The sequence below is a fragment of the Pagrus pagrus genome (assembly GCF_965226575.1).
Source record: "Pagrus pagrus genome assembly, contig: HAP1_SCAFFOLD_51, whole genome shotgun sequence".
In the NCBI taxonomy this organism is placed as follows: domain Eukaryota; kingdom Metazoa; phylum Chordata; class Actinopteri; order Spariformes; family Sparidae; genus Pagrus; species Pagrus pagrus.
The window spans coordinates 22,818-43,531 of NW_028175412.1; the positions used below are offsets into that span (position 1 = coordinate 22,818).

General features: G+C 41.2%; 1 long non-coding RNA gene across 1 annotated transcript; it reads right to left on the reverse strand.

The window, feature by feature from the left end:
* Positions 1-2,875: 2,875 nt before the first annotated feature.
* LOC311253836 lies at positions 2,876-20,510 on the reverse strand. Its single transcript, XR_014621957.1, has 4 exons — positions 20,108-20,510; positions 7,089-7,251; positions 6,366-6,409; positions 2,876-3,370 (listed from the first exon to the last, which is right to left on the reverse strand). It is a non-coding gene; the product is annotated as an uncharacterized lncRNA (long non-coding RNA).
* Positions 20,511-20,714: the final 204 nt, after the last annotated feature.

A 20,714-nucleotide genomic window follows, 5' to 3' on the forward strand; every position in this document is an offset into this window, starting at 1 on the left:
CATTGTCACTGTCGGACATGGCAGTCCAATCGACGACGCACCTCCCGAAGCCGACGATGATGATGACGCCCCCGACGATGATGATGACGACCCCCGCATCAATGGTGAAGAGGACTAGAAGTCTCTCCTGTCATCAAAGATGAAGAGGACTAGAAGTCTCTCCTGTCTCCCCAAAACTAAATAAGTTCATCATTGACTTATGTCACTTATTGTTTAAAACACATGTTCATTGATAATGTAATGCTGTTGGCATCTTTGTATTCTTCCACACACACACACACACACACACAGACCCACACTCACACTTACTTACATACTTAAATACCTACATTCACAAACACTGCACCCACTCACATAACACATACACCCACTCACAACAAATTCATGTTCATTGGAAAATTAAAATACATGTTTGTTAAAAAGTTAAAAATCCTGTTTGTTAAAAAGCTAAAACTGACATTTTGACATACACCCACTCACAACAAATTCGTGTACATTGCAAAATAAAAACAAAATAAAAATCTAATCTACCCAGCTGGTGTACTGCTGTTTGGTGTTTGCCACTAGAGCTGGCTTAACTTTATATCTGCTTCTGTTTGTAATCAGTGAAGATATTCTGGGTTTACTTGTACAACAACTGCTGTGACATTTTTTTGAAAAAGAAAATTAAGTACGCCAGCTGTATCCCATTTACTGATTTCATTCTTAACTTGCCTAACACCACAGACACACACACGCACGCAAACACAAACAAATACATAGATCAACCCTTATCCTCACCCAATCAGGAGAGGAGTTCCTCTGAAACACAGTCAACACAATGGCTGATGTTGATGACATTCTGGATGCTGGGGTGTGCAACACCAACACTCTAGTGCGTGCCTTCAAAGAGTATGCGAATGTTGGAGACTTTATGCATGCAGATGTTGAAATTGGTTTACATTCCACCACTGTGACTGACCCGGATTCTTTTGTTGAATTTACTTTTGACATTGACGGGATTGTAGTGGAATTTCAATATATGATCTCACTTCAAGGTGGGCTTCACTACCTGATTCTTCCAAAATTCAACTTTACACTAATGAAACCACATTACCCCTTCCTTAAAATACATGTGGATCTCACTACGTACAGCCCTGATGGGCTCGCTGCCCTGAAGAATGCTGTGGGTCATACGCTGGGCTACGTAGATGGTGGCTACCATCTCCTGATGACAGTGGTCCCAGCCAGTAAGACCAAACCGGACACTAGGTTGCTCAAAAAGGACTTGTACGTCCTGATGGCATCAGAGCTCCTGAATGATGTTACGGAGAAATTCAAGGGGTTGCTACGCAACCTCCCCACCAAGGACAAGTCTCAGCCCATTCAAAAGCAGACGACCTTTGACACTTCCCGGTTCCACATTTTGCTGCGAGATTTCACTTTCATAATGTCTTTGCTTGACAAATCAATGGAGGAGTCAAACAAATGTCATTTCATGCAAGTGCCAGTCACGCTGAATCAGTTTGGACAGAAAGATCTGGCAGCATTCGACGTGACTGACATCTTGGAACATTCTGGTGTGAGGTCTGTCTCTGTCCACTTTGCCTGCAACATTATGGCTAAAGATCCTGACACCCATCTCCTTTTCTCCAGGTATGGGTTGCAAGATCTCGTGGGTGTCAAAGGTGCACTGTTCACCACACTTGGGATGCATGAGGCAACAAATTTTCAGAGCAATCTGGACAACAGACAAATGGATGTGAGCAAGGAGTTGCTTTCTGTGCTTGCAAAAGACGGAAAACTCACCTTTGTACAGCTGTACGTTGACTCTCCACATGCTCACATCCAAATGCCGTACAAGCATCCCGTCAGCGGTGTGATTGTGACGTGTGGGTTGTCTCATCCCAAGTACCAAACTGCCCTTCTCTCACGGGCAGGGAACTACTTGAGGCACATGAGGGACCTTAAAGAGAGGATGGGGGGTCAGCTGGCTTGCAGGATTGAGCAGGTGGTGAGGTTTGACGGTAGCATGCCGTGTGTTCTGGACGCACAAGAGACACTTCAATCTGTCCAGATTGAAGTTCTCTTGCCGTCCTTCTCCCATTCAAGGACTCCCCAACTGTGGGTTTGCTGACAATCCTCAGTGATGTGCTGGGCTTTTTGGTGGACGCACTGACACAGCTGTACAGTGACAATTTGGGAGTGGCACGCTACGATGCAGGATGGAAGGCGTTCCAATACGAGCTTGCACTTGAGGAGGTTATCTATGGGCATCCCATCTCGCCACTGGATAACCAACTCAGTGTTTGCTTAGGCACAAATACAGTCAGTGACAAGAGCCTGAGCAAACAGCGAGGGTTCATTGGCCTGGCACCTCACACAAATGCAAGCTCTGAGGAAACTCCACCCCCACTTTATCACTGGACAAAACAGAGCCTGCAGAAGATGCGCATCGAGCGTCTGTTTCCACTTTGTCAGACACTGGAAACAGCACCATCAGTCACTGGGGAAGCGCTTGTGAAAGTTCTTCTGGGGGATCTTTACAAGCGCAACACAGACATTCCAATGGCTGCTCTGAGATCCACAAACCCACCTCCAAGGCTGATTGGTGCCTGGCCTCTTGACACTCTTTGCGAGGATCTTTCAGTCAAGGACTGCTTCCCAGGGCCAAACACCTTTGCCAGGGCTCGGATGCTGGTGGTAAAGTCTGGCAAAGATGTCAAGAAGTGTCTTGTGGAAGGCTTTGTGGCATCCAAGCTGAACTTCTTCCCAGCGTTCAAATTCCGGGATTTCAAGGGGACGAAAAGGGTGTGCTGGAATTTCAGGGACTATGTCCAGATCCACCGGAGCGGCACAGACCCTTTTCCCATTTCCACTGAGGCTGCCCTAACCCTGGAAGTCTGTGTTGAGATGGAGAGGCGAGGTTTGACCTACTCCAAAAACCTGGATAAATACAGAGAAAATGGCATGCCATGGATGGAGAAGGTCCTGGCTCGCCTTCCATCTGAAATGAAGGCACTTCCCAATAGTCGCCTGAAGGTAGTCACGTTTTTGACCTGTGTCGGCATGCTGATGAATAGGGATTAAGTGGACTACAACCACCTCAGGGACTTGATTACGGAGATGAGCTACGTACTCCCCCAGGCGAAGTTGCAGAAGCTCCAGATCCTGTCAAGGTTCACAATGCCAAAGCTCTACAACATCATCATCTGGAAGCTGCACGAGGACATCCCGTACCGTCCAGTGCAGCCAACACACCCTCTTCTCAAAGTCCCAAAAACAGCCCGGGAGGAAAGACAGGAGCCTGAGGAAATGGAGGAGGACGTGCAGGATGTGGAACCACAGGACGACCTGAGGCCAATGGAGAGGTCTCAAGCAGTCTACATGCCTGCGAAGACAGGTAAGGATTGGACACATGAGGAGGTGTCACTTATTCCCACAAACAGGCACATGAAGGCGAAGGCAGCATACGAGAAGTACTGCCAAAAGTGCAAGGAGAAGAAGGTTGCCATCAGACCTTTCTCTGCTTTCTGGATGAAGCTGAGAAGACTGAGAGAGCAACCTTCTTAACTGCACTGACAATTCAGTGAAAGAAAAGAAAATGAAGGTGATAAACAACCCAAAATAACACTAAAACAACTACAAAAAACACAAAAACAACAAAAAATATATAAAAAAACACAAAAACAACAAAAAATAAATAAAAAAAAAACACAAAAAAAACAAAAAAAATATTAAAAAAACACAAAAACTAAAAAAAAAAAATAATAAAACCCTAAACAAAACACAAAAATAATTAACAAAGTAGTTCTTACTTTGTTCATGTACATTTTTAAATATTACAATAATGATTGCAACAAGGCTTGCATTTTTCTTTTTTCAATCTATGTTGACTTTATCTGACAGAAGGAAGGTGAAATGTTGATTTATTGTCACCCAAGACTCTATGCTTTTCCCTCGGCACTTGGTTCATTATCATCATGATTGCAACAGAGCTTGCTTTTTTCTTTTTTAAAATCTTTATTCTTTTTATGTAAAATGAGGAAAGTGAAATCATAACTATAGTTCATTATAGTTGCATATCATTTGTTATAATTCCATATATTTTCTTTGGTTACACTTACCTCCACATGGACTCTGCCGTGACGTGGCGTGGGGGCTTGAGTGCCACAGTGGTCCTAGGTATCGTATAGAATAAGCTATGCTGGGTGCAGCAATTCTATGGGATCCCTGGGATAACTGAGGCCAGACTAAAGAGTCCAACACTTGCTCACACAACCCTAGGCTCACACTAGGGTTACACTTGACCACTTACAGTCACACTTGACCACCTAGGGTTGATCAAATGTCATGACTATTGACAAGACTTGGATGCCAAGTGGTTAGGGTTAGGCACATAAGGCTTAGATGGTTAGGTTTAGGATAGAAACTCAGGGTTAGGCAACCCTAGCCTCATTTGGGCTCATACATACCATTACAAGAGACTACAACACAGTAGAATACAATGTCTTTATTGATCAATTTCCTATCTAACCCTTCTGTATGTGATATACATAACTTGTCTGCACTACTGATACATGTGTAAACTCGTCTACTATTAGGATTCATGTTTGTTAGAATGAAATTTGGGAGAAAATGCAGATCTTTTCTTTTTTTGGGTTTCGTTAGTTGATAAAAAACCTTGTTCCTAACCCTAACCCTTTATATGGACATTGCTCAAATCAACATTGATGTCCCTCGTGCATACTTCATCAGCAGACTGTTGATAAAAGCTTCAGTATGGGAAGGGAGTCCATCTGGATCTGGTCCCTATTTGTTTGTCTCTCTCTAGCCCTAACCCTCCCCCCTTTCTCTTCCCCTAATCCTAACGAAGTTTTCCTACTTCATCCTCATCCCTTACCTACCTCTACCCTCCTTTTGCCCCAACTCTCCCTATCCCTCCCTTATCCTAACTCTAACCCTAGCTGGCAAAAACCAGCCCAGTGGAAGTATTGGTGAGCAAAGGGCCTCCTGTGGGCGCCATCATCAGGGCCACAGCGGTTTACAAAAAGACCGAACACGTGGCTGAAGTGGTCCGAAGATGTCCTCCTCACCAAAATGAGGATGCTGGAGACATCTGTTGAAAACAGCCCGAAGGGAAAAGTCAAGGGCGTCGCAAGTGATGGGGGATGCTACCCCAACAGCATCAGGCATAACCTTTCGTTAATAGAGGCCTGATGAAGGTGCCGGGGGATGGCAAAACAGCATAAGGCATAATCTATTGCTGGATAAAGGCTTGATGAAGGTGCCAGGGGATGCTACCCCTGGCACCCTAACCCCTTACCCCTAACCCTCTGGTCCCGATTTCTTTCTCTCTCTCTAGCCCGAACCCTACCCCTTTCTTGCATCCCTAACCCTATCCCCTGTCTCTAGCCCTAACCTTTACCTTATCCTAACCCTAACCCCAACAGTACTTTTAAGCTTTATGTGCAACAGCTCCTGCATTAAAGGATGGCAGAACAGTGTTCGTAAGAAAGAAGGCAAACAGCATCAGGCATAACCTTTCGTTAATAGAGGCCTGATGAAGGTGCCGGGGGATGGCAAAACAGCATAAGGCACAACCTATTGCTGAATAAAGGTGCCAGGGGATGCTACCCCTGGCAGGGGGATGCTACCCCTGGCACCCTAACCCCTTACCCCTACCCCTTTTTGTTTAGCAGGCAGTGTAAGTCCCATGTGGCATCCTGTTTTTTTTTTCTCCTTTTACAAGCATTGGCTTCCGTTTTTGTTTTGGAATATTTGTAAATAGTTAGATGTAGTTAGTTATATAGTTAGACATAGGTAGTTATAATTAAATGTAGTTAGTTCAATTAAATGTAGTTAGTTATAGTTAGGTACCTCCACATGGACTCTGCCTTGACGTGGCGTGGAGGCTTGAGTGCCACAGTGGTCCCAGGGATCCAATAGAATTCTATGGGATCCCTGGGACCACTTAGGCCATACTAAAGAGTCCAGACAACAAATTATATACCTCAGCATGTGTGTCCCAATCGACTCAGAATGGCCTGAAACGTGCTCCTAAACACTTTCTGGAACTTTGATTTTTCTTAGTGACACTTCCCTAACCCACTTCTCTCACCTCAAACCCTAATTGGTGGAAAACTACAAAACCTAATTCTTATTTCTATTCTAGCCCTATCCCTATACTCTAAACTTAAACCTAATATTAGATAAAGAAGAACCAAAGTATTGGGAGAAATGATTATAATTGGATTTCTAAAAAGGGAGGGGCTTATACATAAGGATTGGCAAACTAAATTCAGACAGACAGGAGGGTATAAAAGGGAATGACACTGAGACACATCAGTTTGGCACAACACAACAAAGAAACAACATCTACTTACCTGTCCGGGGTGGCTTGCCTGTAGAACTCCTACTAACCCTAACCCTACGGACCAAAAAACAAAAAGCCATAGTTAACCAAAATAATGGAAACATATGAAAATTTCGACTCAAACTTAGGACTTTTTAAGACCTTTTTAAGACCAACCTCGCACCTATTCTGGCATACATTTATGAAATAATGCAAAAAAATTCTGTCAGAATAACTAAGAATACCAGCATAACACAGGGAGAAATAACAATCACTTCTTTTAATAAACAATACAGTGTGTGTGCGCGCACGCCTGTGTGCAAAAGTATTACAAATGGAGCATACAGCCCTATAAAACTCTGCTGCAATCTCTCAACACTGTAAGAAACAAAACAACTGTGTGAGCAGTGTGTGTGTGCAGATACATTACACAAAAGAACAATGTCTTAACATATTAGACGCAATTATATACAAAACACAATAACTGCAAGGAATGTGTGTGAGTGAGTGAACGTCTGTGTGTGCATGTATTACAATGGAGCTGGAACAGTGTCAACACTGTATTAACAAACAAAACCATAAAAACAACACAAACAACTACAGTGTGAGAAGTGTGTGCATGCACCTGTGTGTGAATGCATTACACTAAAGAACCATTTCTTCATCAAACCATTTCTTCACAAACATTTCTAAAAAGAAAAACACACACTCTTTTGGTCAGACGTTTCCTACAACATAATTTGTCTTCACTGACCGCCACCGTTTTACAATGTAACTCCAGGTGGTGCACAGCCCAGAGAAGAAAAATGGAGAGACGCCGGATCCAGCAGTTGGGCACCCGAACACCGGGGGGTCTCAACGAGAGGATGGAGGGGCCTGGTTCGTTGCGCAGTTGATGGCCTGAGCCTGGGTCGTGCCTGGAGGGGCAAATGTCAATGTGGTGTAACCGTAAAAACATCGTACCAAATAGTTAAACTTGTTCAAAAAAGGTGAAATTCTCAATAAAACACCGTATCAGCTACTTTGGCATAATCTTACATTTGTGTTGTTTAATAATGAATAAAATCAATGGAACGCCATTGTTCTGAATATTATAATTAATTTGGAGAATTGTGTCTGTCAAGTCAACTTCCTAAAGTGTCAAGGTGGTGTAACCAACATTCAAGGAGCCATTTTGTTAATTTGTGCAAAAAGACCACGTGACAGGAAATTATATCACAGAGAAGGACCCCTGATAAGCCAAACTGCTGCATGACGAGACTAGTAACTCTCTTGGCAATCTTGATAATTTGACATTTTTAGGGTATGGTCAGGTGTGCTTAGGGTTACATGTCAAATGGTATGACCCCAGGAAAACATTTATCATTCATAATAATTGTAAAAATAAATATTTATTTTAAAAAATGTGTTTGAAATCTTCACACCGAGGCCACGTGCTTACATAGGTGTCCATCATAATGCCTGTTAAATTTGAATTTAAATTGAAATGTCAAATGGTGTAACTGGTTACACCGTTTGACATTTGACCTCCTCAAAATTATTCATACCCTTGCTAATTGTTGTGATCTTTTATTTTTGTGATAAAATGACTGCACTTTTTCAAGTTTGTTTATGAATTATATGTGACCAATAAGTGAAATAATGACATCAACACACAATTTAAGAAATTCTTTATTTCAGGGGTATTTTATTCATGGATTCCCAAAAAATGTCATGTTCAAAATTATTCATACCCCCGACAATACCTCAACAAAAATGTGGTTATTTTAAGATGTTACAATGGAATAAATACCATTAACATTGTTGAACAAATTTTAAACACTGATTTATAAAAAAATTGCATCTTCCCAGAAGAGTATGAATAGAGGAAAAGTGTTCTGGTCATTCTTCATTTCTGGTCATCGTGGTCAAGAAGAAGGAGCTCAGTGAGGACCTACCTCAACGTCTTGTGCGTGCCCACAGTGAAGGAAAGGGTTACAGGGCCATTTCAAAGCAGTATGATGTCCCTGTGGCAACCGTCCAGAGCATAATCAACAAGCACAAGAGCTTCAATACTGTTAAAAACCTCAGCGGGTGTGGCAGGAAGCGTAAGATCTGCCGAGAAGTCAACAACAACCCCCAGACCGCGACAAAGGCCTTAATTGAAACGCTTGACCAGGCAGGGACAAAGGTGTTACGGTCCACCATTGAGCGAGTCTTGCACAGAGGAGGTCCCCATGGATGTAGGCCTCGGAAGACACTGCTGCTCAGGAAGAAACATCTGGTGGCTCGCCTGTCCTTTGCAAGAGGTCATTTGAAGCAAGATCCCAGCTTTTGGTCAACTATCCTGTGGTCTGATGAGACCAAGTTGGAGTTATTTGGCCATACGGATGGTGAATATGTCTGAATGAAGAAAGGAGAGGCATTCAAACCGAAGAACACTGTGCCCACAGTCAAGTACGGTGGTGGAAGCATAATGTTATGGGATGCTTCTCTTCCAGTGGCACTGGGAACCTTGTCAAGGTCAAAGGAATCATGAGAAAGGAGGATTACATCAGGATCCTTGATGAAAATGTGAAGGAATCTGCTGAGAAACTTCAGCTTGGCCACAACTGGACATACCAGCAAGACAATGATCCTAAACATACTGCCAAGGTAGTGAAGAAATGGTTCAAGGACAATGATGTCAACGTCCTAGAATGGCCAAGTCAGAGTCATGACCTGAATCCCATCGAAAACTTGTGGCATCGCTTGAAGACCAGAGTGAAGGCTAGGAAACCGACCAACCTGACCCATCTTGAGGCTTTCGCAAAGGAAGAGTGGGCAAACATCTCACAGGAGACATGCAGGAAGCTTGTGGACACATACAAGAATCGTCTCGAAGCAGTCATAGAAAACAAAGGCTATGCCATTGACTATTAAAGAAAGCCATTGGACTAGGGTATGAATAACTTTGAACATGGCATTTTTTGGGAATCCATGAATAAAACACCCCTGAAATGAAGAATATCTTGAATTGTGTATTGTTGTCATTCTTTCACTTGTTGGTCACATATAACTCAAACAAACTTGAAAAAATGCAGTCATTTCATCACAAAAATAAAAAATCACAACAACTAGCAAGGGTATGAATAATTTTGAGGATGGCTATATATATGTCTTCCATCTCTTCCAATTTTAAGCAATATATAGTGCAATATATGTAATTTCATAATGTAGCAGAATGAAGTTGGTGAACAGTGACAATGTTGAAAATGAACAGCAGCTTTAAAAAGACTTAAAACTCCAATAATATGAGAAATGTTAGTCAAAGATTAAAAGTTAGATCTGTAAAATTACATTTATTAACTTTCTATTGTTTCATAATTATTGCAATATAATAGAGCCTCTTTTCCCCCTATAGCTGCTATTTGCAGATCCTGCTGCAAGGGCCAATTACCTTGCCAAAAGGCGCGAAAGGTGGTTTTTACACACACACACACACTTGAAATACTGTGAAAGAATACTCCAGTAGCTGAGCTTTCCAAAACAAAGCAGGAGAAGTTGAGGGAAAAGTGGAGAAAGTACCAGCGAGACTGCCGCTGTTCTCAACTTAACCCCACAATCTATGGACACGTCAGATGAGCAAATTCAGCATCTCGACAATCCAGAGCATATGCATAATCATCTGGACGATCGTGACTATGAGCAGCCAGTTACAGAGAGGCTGCAAGCATCCTCAACCCCTGCAAGGAAAGGAAAGGAAAGAAAGAACAAATACTATAGCTCAGTGCTGAAAGAGAGGGAAAAGCTGAGGTCTGAACTTCGCAAAGTTAAAAGGGCACTCCCGGCAGCAAAACAAAAGACAAAAAAAGATAGAGGAAACTGCATTGGCAAAAGACAAAAATGAAAATGGTCAGTGAAAAGAACAAAATGAGAAACAATAAGAGCCTCACAAAGGAAAAGAGAGGAAGTGGCAAGCTTTCTCTGTAGGGATGAGAATAGTCGCATGTTATCAGGCAAAATGTATCGCGCTTGTGCAAGTGTTGCTATAATGAGATTGAGTTTGAAGGACCTCTGGAGGAGACTGTTCTAACATGGCAGCAGTGGTCCAGAGTAGTCACATCTGAAGAAGGCAAAACCTTTGCTAACTTTGCAAAAGTCACACAAAGTGGAAAGTGTGATGATCTGCTGGCTTTGCTTAACAAGAAGCTAGACTCTCTAGCTAAGCACCAATTCAACTGGCTCTACCAAGTCAAAACACTCAGAGAGCTGAAAGAAACACTACGTGAGGATGAAGTCTGCATTCGTGTAGACTTCTGAGAAATATGGCTGTGAGCTCAAGCAGTGAAATTCAGGCTTTCCGCTTCGGGGGCAGCCGCTAGCAGGTTAGAATCCACGCAAGTGTGGTGTATACAGCCTTATCATCCTTTTCCTATGCCGCTCTCTCTGCCTCTCCCCGCCATGATGAATGTGCTGTATGGGCTCACATGGAGCCTGTATTGAAGGATGCCATAGGCAAATGTAACACACCCACCACTCTACATATCATAAGTGATGGACCAGTGACCCAATACAGAAACAAGAAAAAATATGTTCTTCTCAACACAATGCCTTTTCTGAGTGGGTTTCAAAGGGTCACTTGAAATTACAGTGAGAAATCGCATGGGAAAGGAGCTCCTGTTGTAGTGGGAGGGGCTGTCAAGCGTACTGCAGACACAGCAGTCCAAAGAGGCACTGACTTGAAGACAGCTGAGGAACCTTTACAACTTCCTGAAGGATCAGCCCTCAAGCATCGAGTACTTTTGGATATCCGAGGAAGCCGTTTCCAAGTACGACGGATCGGTCCCAACAAATGTCCCGGCCGTAAAAGGTACGCTGAAAATTCGACAGGTGACCTCTGAAGAGCGAGCTGCGATTCGGTGGAGGGAAATTTCATGTTTCTGTGCAAGACCTGATATTTGCAAGTGCTATGATCCAACTGCAGTAGATCTCCGCAACCTGCAATCAGAAGACCTCCCCTCAACATCTACCAACTGTCAGCAGGATCTGAAAGGCAAGTTCATTCTGGTCAGATATGAAGGTAAGCCTTTCGTGGAACAGGTCATCCAGGTGGTGGGTGAAGAAGTAAAAGTGAGCTTCATGCAACAACTGGGTGGGAAGAATGTCTTCACCTGGCCTCATCTACCTAACATCCTATTCTATTATGAGTCTAATGTGCTGCACATAATCTCTGAGCCAGAACCTTTGAACTCATGTAACTCAAAACTCATGACAGAGGACTGGAAACATTTCCAAGCACATTGCCCTAAACACACGATTCTCCCTGCTCTCTCTATCCCTTCCACCACCACCTCACACACACAACTTTTGACATGTTTTTACACTAATTTGTCGCAGTCAAAACATGAGTTCACATGATTTTTAATGTTTGTTTTTTAAATTAATTCATAAAATAACAAGTTCACATGATTTTTGGATGTTTAATTTGTAAAAATTAATTAATCTTGTTGATGTTTTTTCTTCATTGAAAATAATTTATAAAAGTTCAATTGACCTTGTTCACTGTCATGCTTGATTTTTAGTGCCAGTTTCTTCAACAGACAATGGCCTTTGTAGAAGCAACATAGTCAGGTGGTGTAACTGGTTTGTGTCAATTGGTGTCACCAGTATTTTTCATAAAAATTGTATAATATACAGGAACATTCATGAGGAATAAGATGTAATCCTCTACTGCAATGTATTAACGTGTTTTTACAGTTTATACATAATTTGTCAAATATTATTTACAAAACAGTGTTTTCAGCATTTGTCCGGCTCTATATTACTAAAACGCATACAATTTTCATTTAAAATAATCCTAATAAAATCTATTTTCATGTGATATTTTAAAATTAAGTAACTGTTTTCATAAGTACACTTGCAGACATGAAACCAACAAAAATACAAAATATACATTTTAGCAAACCTGATGCAAGCTTTTTAAAAAAATTTAATTTTTTTTTTGAATTGCTCATAATGCAAACCCTTATTTGTCACTGACCCGCCTCTGCCTCCTAATTGTGCTGCTGCCTGTCTCTCAGACTAAAATGTGAAATGCCCCAACGCCTGTGAGAAAAGACCTTTTTTGTTGTTGTCATAACCATTGCTTGACCCCACACATCAAACATCCAAGATCAAAGATGTTTTGGAAAGCAGTATGGTGTGACAATTTGCTCCATCGCACCACTTTGTGCTGCAGGGTCTTTTTTGACCCCAGAGGACAATTATTAAGGATTAATAATTAATTATTAAGTAATTTGATTGGACATAATTCAATCAAATTATCTCAAATTTATTTCAATCACAAAGAGCATAGTATCGGACAACCCCCATTATTTTCAGACCATTTGATGAATAAAAAAACAATTTTGACGGGAAAAGATTTAACTTGGGGTCAGAACCCCAGGACAACACAAGGATTAAGGTAAGTATGAATTGTTGTTTTAACTTTTTAAGGTAAGTATGAATTGTTGTTTTCAGCTTTGTAAGGTGTCCTGTTCAAGCCGCACGTGCGTGGTCAACTACTTGATGTGTGGTGACGTCTATGTGTCCGCACTGAGCAGTGGGGGAGGGGCGGGGGTTACAGACACAGCACACGCAGGGAGAGAGAGAAACAGGAGGGAGGAAGACACGCGCGTGAGAGAGAGAAAATGAGTGACGGCAGGAAACCAGTAAAATTGAGTGTAAAGTATTAGACTTGCAGGAAGTGATACAATAGGCGGAAATCATGAAAATTAATTTTCATAGTGAAATAACATTTTACTTTTTTGTATTTAAAATTAAAAGGTTTTCAAGAAAAATTCCTTCTCAGTTAAGATTGTCTAGCCCTGCCTGAAAGAAATGTATTAATTCTTGAGTGTTTGTTGGGGGTATGGAACCCACAATTACCTCTGAAGGGCAATGTGGTTATGAGCAAAATAGAGAACCGTACTCAATTGCACTAAGAAATGTTTGGTTGTTTTTCCATGCGTCTCCCTCGACAATTTTGATGCTCGCAAATGCCAAGCGCATCTCTGCTAGAAGGTTGAGATGTGTATATTGCACTACTTTAAAACATCCTAAACCTGAGTATTATGAGTGGCAAGTTATGATAAGCAACTTCACATAGGAATCCATTTTGTGCAGCGCTTCTCTGGATTCAGAGGCTTGTAATTCTAAATTCTAAAAACTAAATCAATTTATTAATACACTTTCTGTTTGAATGTGTAGAAGAGAGATTGTTCTGAATATTGAATTTGAGAATCTTATCAAAACAGATTTCCATTAATAAATGACGTGGTTTTATTTTGCCATTAAGTGTGGGGGCGGGGGAGGGGCGCCCCCTCTCCCTCCCTCAGAGGAGAGGGGCTGTGGGTTGAACTTGGCAGTTATTTTAAATCACAACATACTGCTCTCCTGAGTAGAAACATGGATTGTGCTGCAAACAAAAGAAACCACCAACCTAATGGCAAATACCAGGTAATACAAATGTGTAACTTAACTCATATATTTAAATAATATTATCTTTTATTTGCAAGACAACTTGTAAGTTTTAATCACTGGCGGCAGGTGTTCTGATCAAGGCAAACAGAGACTAGCATAAGCTACAAGCATAAGATAGCAAAGGCAATCTAATGTGTGTATGTGTGCACAACTGCATGTGTGCGTATGTGTTTTTGATGGAGAGAGAGACAGACTTGGGCCAAGAATTGGTAACACAGATTTACTGTATTATTCCATATTTACCAGAGTTTACTCTAATAATGGAGACAACAGAGCCAGCGCAGTCAGCAATCCAGCCACACTCACAGACACTGGATGAAAAGGTGCGCTTCATATGTGGAAGTGCTCTCCAGGCAGATAAAAATAATCCACACATCAAGAACTCCAGGACAACACGAGGATTAAGGTAAATATGAATTGTTTTTTTCAACTTTGTAAGGTGTCCTGTTCAAGCCGCACGTGCGTGGTCAACTAGGTGATGTGTGGTGACATCTATGTGTCCGCACTGAGCAGTGGGGGAGGGGCAGGGGTTACAGACACAGCACACAGAGAGAGAGAGAGAAACAGGAGGGAGGAAGACACACGCGTGAGAGAGAGAACAGCCCCTACAGAGACAACACGCTGGAAAGGTGAGAAAATGAGTGACGGCAGGAAACGCAGTAGAATTGAGTGTAGAGTATTAGACTTGCAGGAAGTGATACAATAGGCATAAATCATGAAAATTAATTTTCATAGTGAAATAACATTTTACTTTTTTGTATTTAAAATTAAAAGGTTTTCAAGTAAAATTCCTTCTCAGTTAAGATTGTCTAGCCCTGCCTGAACGAAATGTATGAATTCTTGAGTGTTTGTTGAGGCTATGGAACCCACAATTACCTCTGAAGGGCAATGTGGTTATGAGCAAAATAGAGAACCGTACTCAATTGCACTAAGAAATGTTTGGTTGTTTTTCCATGCGTCTCCCTCGATAATTTTGATGCTCGCAAATGCCTAGCGCATCTCTACTAGAAGGTTGAGATGTGTATATTGCAGTACTTTCAACATCTTAAACCTGAGTATTATGAGTGGCAAGTTATGATAAGCAACTTCACATAGGAATCCATTTTGTGCAGCGCTTCTCTGGATTCAGAGGCTTGTAATTCCCAACTAAATCAATTTATTAATACACTTTCTGTTTGAATGTGTAGAAGAGATTGTTCTGAATATTGAATTTGAGAATCTTATCAAAATAGATTTCCATTAATAAATGACGTGGTTTTATTTTGCCATTAAGTGTGGGGGCGGGGGAGGGGCGCCCCCTCTCCCTCCCTCAGAGGAGAGGGGCTGTGGGTTGAACTTGGCAGTTATTTTAAATCACAACATACTGCTCTCCTGAGTAGAAACATGGATTGTGCTGCAAACAAAAGAAACCACCAACCTAATGGCAAATACCAGGTAATACAAATGTGTAACTTAACTCATATATTTAAATAATATTATCTTTTATTTGCAAGACAACTTGTACGTTTTAATCACTGGCGGCAGGTGTTCTGATCAAGGCAAACAGAGACTAGCATAAGCCACAAGCATAAGATAGCAAAGGCAATCTAATGTGTGTATGTGTGCATAGCTGCGTGTGTGCGTATGTGTTTTTGATGGAGAGAGAGACAGACTTGGGCCAAGAATTGGTAACACAGATTTACTGTATTTTTCCATATTTACCAGAGTTTACTCTAATAATGGAGACAACAGAGCCAGCGCAGTCAGCAATCCAGCCACACTCACAGACACTGGATGAAAAGGTGTGCTTAATATGTGAAAGTGCTCTCCAGGCAGATAAAAATAATCCACACATAAAGGAACCCCACCTTGCAAGGACTGAAAACAATAATCGAGGTTGCTGAGGAACGAGGTGATGAAGTTCGTAGGAGAATATCCTCCTACTCTGACGACATACTGTCCTTCAAGGTTAAGGTTTCATATCACAGTTCGTGCAGGGCCAATTATTCCAGTCCTAACAACTGTAAGCCTACGATCGGTGACCAAAAACCAGCCGAGGAACAGTGTAAGAGTGGACGACTGAGCAGAGACGCTGGATTTGACATTCGTACCCAGTGTTTCATTTGCAGCCAGAAAGCCACAAATAGAGAAGGCCTGACCCCTATAAGTACTGGTACAGGTGAAAGTACAAGGTCAAAGGTACTCGGTGCAGCTTCAGAGAGGCACGATGAAAAAGTACATCATCGTATGCTGACCCGTCAGGATCTTTTTGCTTATGATGCCAAGTACCACAGAAGCTGCCTTGGACACTATATTTCAGAGAGAAACATTTCAGCAGCCAGACATAAATATCTGTCTGAAAAAAAGTTAAGTGAATATGAAGAAGCTTTCACTAAACTAATTGAAGAAATAACTAGCAAAGTTTTTTCTGAGAATATGACTGTCTCAACACTGAATGCTGTCACCGAGAGCTATGTTTCAAAACTGAGTGCAGCTGCAGGACCAAGCATGTATAAATCATGGAAACTCAAAGAGAAATTGATCCAGCATTATGGAGATGAACTGATTTTCATTGAACGTCCTGGAAAATCAGATCTTATCTGTTCTAGTGCCGTCGCTGTTGCTCACGCAATGAGAGGAGCTTCCATACTAAGAGAAAAACTAGGGTTAGGGTTAGCCAATGCCTCAACTGAGAACAGAGACTCTCACTGACAATCAAATCCTACACAAGGCTGCAGGTATCCTAAGGAGAAGTATGGAAGAGGTTAGGCATGAGCCTCAGTTCTACCCAGGTGGTGACACGCTTTCCCTTCTCCAGTGCAGTAAATATGTACCAGCAGAAGTGTATGATTTTGTTAACTGGTGCATTACTTCTGATGCCTTCAGAAAACTGCAGACCTGTAATGATGACCCAGCCATAAAGAAAAATCTACGTGTGATATCTTTTTGCCATGGTGTAATTGCACAGTGCTGCGGCCTGCCGCGTATTCGTCACCAACATCAGATATTTATAAAAAGCAATAAAATCAGGCAACTACAAGGTCAACTACATTCCCGAGGACCCCATTTTCAAACCTTCAGCTCTACTGCATGCTTCAAGATCACTCAAGCTCCTATAAGTTTACCATTTTCCCTTAAACTTGTTCGTACAGATACTCTAGAGAGATGAAAGCTATGAAAAATAAACTTCAAGAGGTAACAAAGGATAGGAACAGAATGAAAAACCATTGGGTACAAGAACAAGCTTGGAATAAAAAAACACAAGAATCACCCTGAAAAAAAACAGAGCAGCTGCTGCGGGGAAGCCAACTCAAAAATCCCTCCATCAAGAAAATTCAGCTGTTCCACAATGCACTCATTCATGAAGTCTGCCCACAAGAACAAGAACTTGACGCTGTCAGGCAAGGTTCTGAAAAAATATTGGCTACTTCACCAGACAAGGCAATTTTGTTTTATTTTGTTTACCTGAACTTTCGTTCTACAGTGTTAATTAACATCTGTGAAAGAAACTGGAGTCTAGCATCCAATCAATGGGCGACATATCATCTGTTCAGCTGATCAAAATAGAGCCTTAGGGATGGAAGTCTCTTTAGCCAGCCTGTTGTGCAGTGCATCATAGGTAGAATAAGATGATGCACAGAAGAGAAAAAAAATTTCAACAGTGACACTTTTGACACTGAAGTGGACTTAGCTTTTAAGCTAGAGATTTTAATGAATCCGTTGACACCAAATACACCATGCTGGCTTACTGGGAAAGGGGTGAAACGTTGCTCCAAAGTTGAAATGTTTTAGCACGAGTGAACTTTGAAGGGGGGACTTTTAATATCGCATGTCATCTCGTTCAAACGATATAGCACTACTCAGAAGGTTCAGGATTTCTACCATAATGCAGCACGAATGACAACTGACAAACAGGACACAATCACGCGCAAGGAAATAAAGCATCAGAGAATGATTCTGACTGATACAGTATTGAACCTCCACAAGAAGTTCACCAAGAAGGAACCAAGAGTGAAGCTCAGTTATTCATCCTCCTGTGCCTTACGTCCATTCTATGTCACAGCACCTAGACCGTCGGATCGTAAGACACGCCAAGTACCGTGAGAATGCTAAGCTGATGCTTGAAGTCCGAAGAGAAATGGTGTCGTCGAGCCTATCAAACTGGAGGATAGTTTTGAACTTGTCTGCTGTTCACAGACAAGCGAGGCATGTCTTCTGCGCTCCTGCACCCGGTGTCTCCACAAACATACACTTCCTACACCACAGCAAGACCAGACCAATGTTGAATGCCAGCAATGGGACTTGTTGGGAGAGCTTCTCCTACGATATGAAGACAAACTGAAGACAGAAACAACAACACACGTGTGCTCATTTCAGAACCAGACCAGAGAGTACAGCAGCATGATCGAGAAGTGCAATGATAGCACAGTAAGTGTGCGTGTTGACTTTTCTGAGGCGTGGAAATGCAAGTATACTTCTGAGGTGCAGTCATGCCATTTTGGTCAGAATCTCCCACAGCTCAACCTGCACACTGGCATGTACTATACAAAAGAACAGAAGACAGGCTTTTGCACAGTATCAGAATTCAAGCGACAAGATGCGTCTGCCATTTGGACTCACTTGGAACCAGTCCTGACAGATATTCGTTTAAAGTTTCCAAAAGTTGATACTATTCACTTTTGGTCAGATGGCCCCAGCAAGCAATACAAGAACAAGAAGAACTTTTCTCTCCTCTGCAGTGTCCCTCCAACTCTAAGTTTCAAGAGAACAACCTGGGAGATATACAACCTGTCTGCTGAAGTCATGGATTTCATAGAGGAGAAACATATACACCATATACTTCCCAATAAAGCTAAATGAGTGGTGGAGTGATGTAAAACAGTCAGGGAATACTCACAGGAGTTCACGAATTATCATTATTATTATTTTTGTGCCAGATGTGTTTTGTGGCATTTACACAGAATGCTTTCTTTAATTTGAAACATTTCAGTTTATGGAAAAGAGACTGTAAGACGTAGTTATTCATTTATCTGTTCTTCACGTCTAGTTTACAGAAGAATATGATCTATATTATTTTATGAGTGGGGGGCACTACATGACAGTTAAATATGAGGTCAGTGATGAATTCTATCTTATTGCTACTGGTAATGATTTTTTTTTTTACTTATGATGATTATTAAGGGGTACTTTTATTAATGATAGCCTATTGCTAATTGAACATGTTTCTTATTGAATGTTTGCCACATTGCTCACAATTGTTATTTGTTATCTGTTCTTCACTTCCAATATACAGTTTACAGAAGAATATAATGTATTATTTTATGAGTAGGGGATGATGTCAGTGATGCATTTTACATTATTCCTACTCGTAATTACTTTATTTTTTACTATGATGATTTGATATTTGATGGTATGTAAGTAAACGTTGTGTGATGTTAGATCTTTTAAAAGGAGTACACGTGAAACAGTATAAAAAATGAACAAAAGTGAATATTCGACATTTAACAGCATATGTTTACTAACAATGCCAGATAATGATTTAAAAACTCTAAATACATATTAGACAAAATAAATTAAAATGTATTTGCTTTTTATCATGTCTGCGGTGTGGACAAAAACAAAGTAATAACTGGAAGAACGCCTATTTTATGAAGAAAATACAAAATGAGGAGGTTGCACCGATACATTGCTCAACAGCCAAGACCTTGGTCTATAATGATATACCTTCAGATTTTGTTATTTAACTAACTTTTTATTTTCCAAATTAAAACCCGTTTTATTCAAATTCCCAAGAATCGGTGAAAGCCACTGGACCAGTTCTAGGTTCTGATGGAGTGGGGCGACAGATTAAAATTAAACCAGAGACCAGGTTCTTTAAAATTAAAGCCTGTACTTTACTTAAAGTAAACAAGAACAATAAACACAACAGTGTTCAGACAGTGTCTATCGTATCCTGCAGGTATGGGTTGGTATTCGCTTTCCCTTTTTCAGGTTTCTTTTCCTGAATAAGAAATATTCTTCCTTAATAATTCATCCAGGTAGGATGATTTAAATTATGTTAGACCGGTCTGTGACCAACTATCTCAATTTATGGTAATAGGTTGCACCTACTTTGGTTTCGTTATTTTTCTATTAATTCCATAAGTGGAAAAACCTTTTCACTATTTAAAAGCATCTAAATCCAAATAAAGCAAAACAATATTACACCTTAAATCACAATATTGACAATTATGAAACAGAATGTAAACATGTAACACTTCAGTTCAAGTTCAATAAAGTTAAAGTTCAGTGAAATATCTCCAACACTCCTACCTCTCTGGCAGCGAGTTTACCAGTAATCCATCTGGCAAATCCTCATTGAAGCGATGAATATGAAGGTGAAGATGAAGATGTCTTTTAGGGACCAAGTCTGTGGGTTTGGCTCGCGATCTTGTGTCCCACGGTCGCGTGCGTATGTGTTGTCTCCCGCGCCGAGGAAGAGTGTCTCTCTCTGGTTTAGCTAAGGCGATTACCTCTTTGCTAGCGACCAGTCACTCGTTCAAGTGCAAACAGTACAACGAAGCATCAATAAAACGAGCTGAAACTCACCAAAACCGCTGTGGCTTATTCAAACATGGTCCTCATGAAACACCAAGTACATGGGTATTATTTTCCAGGCGTTAAACCAACTGTCTCTGTAACTATTTCACTGTTAATTTCTCTGCTTCTCTCCCCTCCCCCCTCGCTCTCGGCTCTGCTCAGCTGAGCTGAGCGCTATGCGTAAACACGGGCAACGAGTGTCTTAAAGGGGAAGCGTCATCACATTTCTTAAAGGCATGTTTTAAATCATTTCCATGCAATTATTGCCAAATCTGTGTTAACTGGCTCTTAATGAAACGTATGCATTTAATCCAAAAACATACTTATGCTTCTAATTCTT